The sequence below is a fragment of the Labrus mixtus genome, chromosome 13 (genome assembly GCF_963584025.1).
Source record: "Labrus mixtus chromosome 13, fLabMix1.1, whole genome shotgun sequence".
Classification (NCBI taxonomy): domain Eukaryota; kingdom Metazoa; phylum Chordata; class Actinopteri; order Labriformes; family Labridae; genus Labrus; species Labrus mixtus.
This window is the reverse complement of record NC_083624.1, coordinates 2,807,260-2,815,705: the sequence shown is the minus strand read 5'-3', so window position 1 is coordinate 2,815,705 and position 8,446 is coordinate 2,807,260. Positions and strand designations below refer to the sequence as shown.

At 38.6% G+C, this 8,446-nt stretch overlaps 1 protein-coding gene across 1 annotated transcript in view; it reads left to right on the top strand.

The window, feature by feature from the left end:
• The first annotated feature begins 339 nt into the window (after positions 1–339).
• Positions 340–8,446, top strand: part of itprid2 (ITPR interacting domain containing 2) — a 40,839-nt gene continuing 32,732 nt past the window's right edge. The window contains exon 1 of the mRNA XM_061053137.1: positions 340–455. The gene's annotated coding sequence lies outside the window, so the exon portion shown is untranslated. The remainder of the gene's footprint in view (positions 456–8,446) is intronic.

The window sequence follows — 8,446 nt, the reverse complement described above, 5'->3', positions numbered from 1 at the left end:
GCTGAGTTTTACAGGGGCACTGGCCCCTGTTGGCCCCTGCCTAGAACCGCCCATGCAACTAATCACCTGGAACATTTTAAAACAAACATAAAAAAAAAAAAAAAAAAATGTAGGCTACTAAAAAAATGGCACCTCATCTCAAAGTTTTCTGTTTTCTTCACAACATTTCTGTACAGAAAAAAAAACCCTGATGCAACTGCGCAACTATCGTTCGGCTGTAATAATTACTGTGACAACAAGGTGCAGTCTCGTGTCGTGCCGGCAGGTGTCGCTATTTCCCGGCTGCGGCAGCACACTGAGGAGACACGCCCCCTCCCGTCCTCCGTCCGCGCTCCCTCCATGCTGTTGCAGGTTTCAGGAAGCGGAAGCAGGAATGTCGGAGTGTTTTCAGAAAAGTTTGGACGAGAGTTTGACAGTTCGGGAGCCGAGAGACTAAACTGCGGAGAAACATGAAGGTGAGTGGCTTCACCGCTGCTGGTGCTCACAGACACTCAGAAGAACAGCCTTACTGCTCTGAGTGAGTGAGGGACGGTGTGTGGACACTTTGTTCTGCTGTCCTCCGTGTATCTGTGTCAAACTGAGCAGGAACAGGATAAACACGTTAGTCTCTTCCAAAGACGAAAAGGAAAGTTTGTGACGTATGATGATATAAAGTTAGTTTTAATAACCAGTCTCAAACTATGTCAGTATGTAACAGCAGATAGACGAAGTTAAGGTGACAGAATCAGACCGAGGTAGGCTACTATGTATCATTTTATTTGACTTGTGTGTGCGTGATAAACTTCTGCTGTCAGTTTTCAAAGAGTGACCGAGTAGTTTTACCCAACTCCTCAACTTCAGTACAGTTTTAGAGGAACTTGTGGTTTTATGTAATGATCCTGTACTGTAGCTCTTCTTTGCAAAACTTTACTGAGAAATACTGAACTTACCTGTGAAGTGAAGTTTGTATTACCGTCTATGATTAAGTCGTGTTCAGTACTTAAAATGACCCGACAAATGACAACATTGCGCAATCATATCCGACAATACAGAATATTATGAACTCTGTGGAAGGAATTCTTTTTACACCTCAGTCAGCTTACTTTGCTGTCTTTTCTAAGAAGTCGTGTTTTTAAAGTGCAGGATTTGAACTTGTAATATTTTGGAGTATTTATTTTTTACTTGATGTGATGTATCAGAATACTTCTTCCACTGTTTTTCTTCCACTTTGTACTAAGTAATGCAGAAGTTATCAGCAGCAGCAGCGGGAAGAGATGGACATATGAAAAGATCCAAAAATCTTATTTATATAGTTTTGCTCAAGTTAAATTATGAATGGAAGACGGGTGTTTCTAAATTGTGATGTTGATTTCACTAAAGCGAAACATCTGAGTCCTGTCACGTCTTGTTTCTGCTGCTGATGACAAACATGCTGTTCAGCTCTATCTAGGAGGAAATAAATAAGGAGGAGGAAATAAAACCCTGAATTGTAGAAGCAGAGACTGTGACACTGCAGTGATGCAGAATGACAAAGTATATTTACGCAATAACGCCACCTAAATACGATTTAAAAATACTTGTATAGTGCTACAAATTAATGCTAAACCAAATTTCAGAAGGACATTTTGAACTTGATTTATTTTTTCCACATAGAAAACATGAAGATCTTTTAGAAATGAAGCCGTCCGACAGTAAATGAGTTGTAGTGATTTATTTATATATCATTGACATATTCTGAATAATCAGAACATCTGAACTACTTTTGATTAATTCAGTCTGTATTGTTCCTTCAAGTTGTGTATTTCTGGTCTTTGAATGCAGCTCTATCACTCGTGTGTATCACTAAACGGATCTGTGTTGTGGTAAAGCTTTGTGTTTTACTTTAGTCAATGTTTGTTGTCTGTGTAGATCAGAAGCTCATTCCTCCCCTGCTTGAAGATGTCTGCCTTTTCACTGTGCAACTGAGCTTTTCCCTTTCTGATAAATATGTAAATTGTTTCCTTAGCTAAATACCAGACGTGTAAAAAGTTCAAAATCTAACTCTAAAAAAGTAAAAGTATTAACATTTACAGCGTTTCTCATGCAGCAGAATGGCAAAGTTAGCAGCATTTTATTTTGAAGCTTCTTCAGATCATGCCATTGCAAACATTAAGGATATTTCATACTGTTTGGACATTTAATGCATCCTGTTATTGCTGTCTTTAGTGTGAAACAAGTTCCTGCAGGTTTCAGGTGAACGTTATAGAATACAATGAATGTTGTTCTTGTAAGGGCTTCATGCATGAACAACTTTGTTGAAGGGCTGGGTCGAAAAAATTTGTTCAAGTCAGTCCTAGAATAACACTGAGGCGCTCATCGACATGTGAACAGGTTTAACGTGCGGTGTTTGTGCTAATGACTTGTCACTGGAGACGTTTTTATTAATATTGCAGATCTGATTTGGATCTTCTAATGAAACCAGGTCAAAGGGTTTTTTTTTTCTGCACTTTTTCTAAATGTTTTTACTCTTTTTTTTAATCAATGGAGAATATACGCTCGGCCATATCTCAGTCCATTTCAGCCAAATCGAGTGTTTGAGTAGTTGAAGAAAACAATTAATCAAATTAGTGGCAATTATACAAAAGGAAAGCATCCAGTCGTCACATTATGAAGCTGTCAGAGGAGAATTTCAGACATTGCTGTTTGAGTAAAGATGAAAGCAGAAGCAGAATTTCTAATTAAAACTAGAATTTCTGTCAACTGACTGACACTGCTGGGTGAATGGTTTTTTAGTATTTCCTACTTTGCAGCAGCAGGACCCAAAATCCTTTTTTTTTCTTTTTTTTTTTAACTCCATGGGGACATCTTTGGGCTGCATGTGCAGTGGTTAGCTCTGTCGCCTCACAGCGAGGAGGATCCTGGTTCAAATCCCTGTCAAACAGAGCCTCTCCGTGTGTAGTTTGCATGTCGGTTCCTTCAGGGTACTCCGGCTTTTTCCCCACAGTCCAAACACATGCTCGTTAGACCAATTGGTGACTCGAAATCGTGAGTGTGGCTGGTTTGTCTGTCTCTATATATCAGGCCCTGTGATTGACTGGAGAACAGTCCAGGGTGTAAACCTCGCCTCACGCCCAATGACCGCTGGGATCGGCTCCCCCCCCCGCCCCCCGATACCCCGAACGAGAAAAGTGGTAAAGATAATGGACGTACCAAACTTAGCAGAGCAGTAAGCCTCACATTAACTTAGTTGTTTTTTTTAAATAGAAAACAGAAAAACCTTTAGGGGAGCAATTTGTCCATACTGAAGGTAAACTCCTGCACACTGTGCATGTGTACAAAGTGTGTGTGTGTTTGTGTGTCTGTGTCCACAGTAGATGCAAAGGTTTGTTCACTCCGACATGAATGGTCGTTATCTAAATTGTATTGTTTCAACAGAAAAAGGGCCCCAAACCATCCTTTATATCTGTGGGTGATGGCTCGGCTTCACTGCCCGCTCTGCTCTTTTGAAGTCTCTCCTCTTAAAGCCCATCTGATGATGTTTATAGGTTTGAGTAAGTGCAAGTACAAGTGCGACGGTTAAACCTTCAACATGAGCCCTTTTGAAGATTTCCATTGAGTTTGAGGTGTGTTTAAGATCACTATCGTGTTGTGGAAGTCATCCTCTTTTATCTCCAGCTTTCTTTCTACAGATGTTGAGACTTTTTATTCAAGAATTCGCTTGTATTTAGTTGAATCAAATCTTACCTCTACCAATGAAATGTTCCCTTGTTTCTGGGACCTGCAGCACAAGCCTGAAGCAGGCCCGTTCTTAATGATTCTAAAACAGGGATTGCATGTTGCCTAGGTTAGTGCGAGCGCCCCCTCTAGAGGCTGTAGTCCTCCAAGTGGACGGCCCGGGTTCGAAACCTTGGCCCCTTCACCGCATGTCATTCCCCCCAGTCTCTCTCTCTCCTCAATATCTGCCACTGTCCATAGCCCTCCCTCAAACACAGTACTGGAGTTAACATAGTGTTTCCCCTTCACTGCTGATGTTTAATGAAAACTTCATTCATCATTACACTCTCTTTGTGGTCTCTGTTTATTACCACCGGCCATAAACTCAAAACCAAATAATAATGGTAATAATTTGAGCCTTTGTTTGCAGCGAGCAGCAGTCACTGTCACTGAGACGAGGGTTCGTGCACAGCTGGAGGGTTTTCTGCGTTCATGTTGCGGAAATAAAAAAAAAAAGCCTGAAAGTTTGGTTTGAATAAAGTGGTGACCCTCGGAGTCTGGTTTGTGTCACAGCGAACGGGTTAGGGGTTAGGGGTTAGGGTTGATTATATTACAGTGATATAAAACAGAAAGACCTTACATTCTTGTATATTTTATTGCAGGATTGCAGAACCTGCTGTACACATTTGATGATGTACTCCTGCCTTCTTTATTTAACTGTAAAAGACAAAACAAGGGAAGAAAATGATATCAAACAAGTTTGAAGAAGAAAAATAACTCATGGGGATTTTTTATGCCACGTAGAGAAACTGTTATTTTTAAATCAACACTTGTAGGCAAAATACACTTTTCTAACTAGTATGTGGCCCTAGTCTGTCTACACCCCCCCCCCCCTAATTATGAGAAAAGTCCATCTCCTCTGTCTTTTGCCTGCTCCACTTTTCAGAAAATGTGTGCTCAAACAGGCCGTTTGGAGATTTTCCCTTTGTGACATCACAAAGGGCATTACATACATTACATACATATTCGACTTTCATTTGCATAATGTTGTTTTTGGTGGCTATTTAATCATATTGATCTAACGTCTTTTATAATAAAGTGAATAATATCTGATACCATCTTAAGTAAATTCAGTATCTTGTTTGGTTATCTGTTTATTTATTTTTATATTTCCCTGTGTTAGTCCCACATTTGTTGTTTTATGTATCGATTTATTTTCAGTTTTTAGATTTTTTTGTTTGGCTTCTTGCCCTTATTTGATAGGACAGTGGATAGAGTATGAAACAGAGAGAGAGAGTGGAAAGGACATGCACAGGCCGGATCTGAACCTCGGCCGCCCGCCTTGAGGACTACAGCCTTCCACATGGGGTGCGACCCAACCGCTAGGCCATCTGCACCCCTTATGTATTGATTTCTATCTTCCCAAGTCTTCTTATGCATCTTGTATTGATTCTTTTAAAACGGTGATATTCACCACTGATAGTTTTACCATTGATTTGAGTTGTTTTGCTTTTTAGATCAAAAGACACCAAACTGAGCCAAGTTATGATAGATATGAACATTTTTGAGTCCAGGTGACATAGCTCTCACAGCAGGAGTGACTCTGTTAGTAAAACAAATACAGAACTGATGTGTTTATTACTGCACTCTGTTCTTCTGCAACAGTTTTCTCTCATCTTGTGTTTGAGATCTGAGAAATAAAAAGTTGTTTATGAGAAAGAGTCCAGAGTTCAACCGATCATTTGTCAAATGACAGAAAAGTAACAGGGAGTCATTTTTCATAAACAAAAAGTTCTTCTTAGAGAAAGATAAAAACTAAGTGACCAATGACTGTATTGTAATGTGAAGAAAGAAGATTAGTCATGTTGGTTGTTGTGGTGTTGAATGAGGTTATATAAATATGGAACAGAAGTGATATTGTTGAATTGGAGAATATACTGTAGGTCTGTTTTCTGTGTTGGTAGCTCCAAATCTTTTTCCTTGACTGGTACGTTGCAGAAATCTTAACTGGTATCTCCTGTTGTTTTCTTGAATCCCTTGAGTTCTCTGCATTAAACAGATGGAGCAGTATTTCAGTTCACTTATTGTAACAACTGGACATTCCCCTCTGACAGCTGCAGACTTGATGATTATGCCTTTGTATTTCAGAGACCTGCAATAAGGACTTTGCCGTCGGCCCATCTTTGTCTTTATTCATTATAAGCCCACCGGTCTGACAACTTAATAATGCCCCTGATTATGCAAATGTCTGCATTACTCTTGGCCTTAGTAAAGAAACAGATGACTTATAAACAGACAGTATTTCCAAAAAAACAAATGAACAAGTCAAACCAAAACCATTTTTCAACCAAGCATGTTTATTTCTGCTGTAAAAACAGCCATAGTGATAATGGCTTTAATGGGAATTCCTTGGCTTTTGGAGCCAGCTTCAAGTGGACACTTGATGAACTGCAGTTCTTTTGCACTTTCCCATTGGGTTCATTTTTCAACACCTGAGGTCACTGGTTGATCCAGACATAGCGTTTAAGCTTTCATTACATGACGGGTTCATGCTTTTCTCCTCCGTGAAATCTTGTCACAGTTGCACCCCTTTAAAAATCGAATGAAAAACCAGAAACTAAAACCACCCTAATAGCCTCCTTTAAACACAAGTTGAGTGTTGATACAAAGAGATGGACTTTGGGGGCTGAAGGATGTGTTAAGTGGACTGTGATGAGGGCAGCTCTGTGTTAAAGACCTGCTCTCCCCACACTATCTGTCCCTCTGTTGTTGTTTTCTGACATTTACAAGAGAGATCTAAAAATAAACTCTCCCCTCAATCAGCCCCGCCATCTCTCTCAGACAGGAAGCTGCCCTGTTCTTTATTCTAAACTCTGGTTTCCTGTTTCACACGTTCTTCTTTTTCTCTCCCTCTTCCTCTCCATCTTCTCCTCCATGCAGTCGATAACTCTCTGGGCAAAACTTTCCTTCTTGACCTTCTTTTGTTTTTGTAGGCTGAAGTTTTATTTTAGTCTGTAACTCTTTTGCCTGTTGCTCCACCTCGACTATTTTTAGTACCATGTAACCAAATGAACTATTAATAGGTTTCTATCTTCAAAGAGTGTACTGGTAAAGCTGGGGCTGCTCTATCTCACCCTGTCTTTTAAAATAAATGTTTCTATCATTTTCCCCCTAAAATTGTTCATTATATGTAAATAACTAAAAATGGGTAAAAAGTCTCCATCACAACTTTCTAGTTGACGTCATTCTTTTGTTTGACTTTTGTTTTTTTGCACGACCAGCGGTACAAACCAAAATCTTTAAAGATACAACAAAGTCTTCAGTGGTTAATCCTCATATTACTGTAACTGGAAACAGAGGTTTTAATTAAATATTCCTACATGATAGATTACTTTAATTGTTGGTTTAAAGGATTATTGTCATTAAATTGACGATTAATCGTTTCAGTACTCTAGTAGAAACCTTTCCTGTTGTGTCTTAAACATTATCTTTCAATAATAAGTCTGTTAGTTCTGCTATTTCTTCTTTATATTTATATACAGTATATACACAGCATTTACAGTATGCCGAAAGAAGTATGTTGATGGACACGTTGACATCTGTAATTTGATCATTCTGGGAAAATTACAAACCCAAAAATAGACGTATTAGCTGATTGTTTTGAGAAAGAAAATGACTCATTCTGTCTGATACACTCGGTCTCAATCAAAGTTGAACTGTAAAGCTGCCAGAGAGCAGCATTGTAATAATATGCTTAAGCAAACATTAACATATATTAGATTTTATTTCATCTAGGCTAAAAACAAATCGTTATTTAGGATATCGTTGTCAGCAGAATAATAGCTTTAAAATATAATATTAATAACTTTACTTATATAACACCTTTAAAAAATAATGTTTAGAAAGATTCGACAGACAAAGTAAATACATAAAGTCGGGACAACAACAGACGTGCCAAACAGAGAGTCCAAAAATAATATCAATGCAAATGATGGGAATAAGAGAGACACAATCAGGCAGGTATCCAGAGGCAGTCAAAGATATAAAACAATACAATGAAGGAAAATATAATAAAAAGTCAACAAGAAGAGAACAATGTAAAAATAAAGGAGAAACGACATCACACCACAGGCACTGAAAACAGAATGAAGATAAAAAGGAAGAATAAATTAGAGATGGTTAAATTAATATATAAAGCAACAGAGGGCAGAAGAGTTAAACATTAAAAGGAGTAGGAATGAATAAAGACAGCGCAGTAAAATCAATACAGGAAGGGATACATTTAAAGAACGGTTGAGAATGGATAAAAGCAATACAGTTAATGAAAGGAACAGAAAGATCAATACAAATCTTTCAAAGGTGAAATCACCTAAAAGCGGGTCTCTAAAAGTGAGGTTTAAGAAGTGATTTAAAAGACTTCAAAAGGCACTGAAACAAACAGGATACCTTACATCATGTTGAGAAAAGAAAATATTTTCTCTGCAAAACTAACAGAACACTGATGTTTTCCACAAGTAACCCATAAATATAAAAAGTCTTGATTTAGCTGATACTTATCTATTCAACTGAGACCAAAGACATCTCTAAAAATGAGCTTAACGTGTGTGTGTGTGTGTGTGTGTGTGTGTGTGTGTGTGTGTGTGTGTGTGTGTGTGTGTGTGTGTGTGTGTGTGTGTGTGTGTGTGTGTGTGTGTGTGTGTGTGTGTGTGTGTGTGTGTGTGTGTGTGTGTGTGTGTGTGTGTGTGTGTGTGTGTGTGTGTGTGTGTGTGTGTGT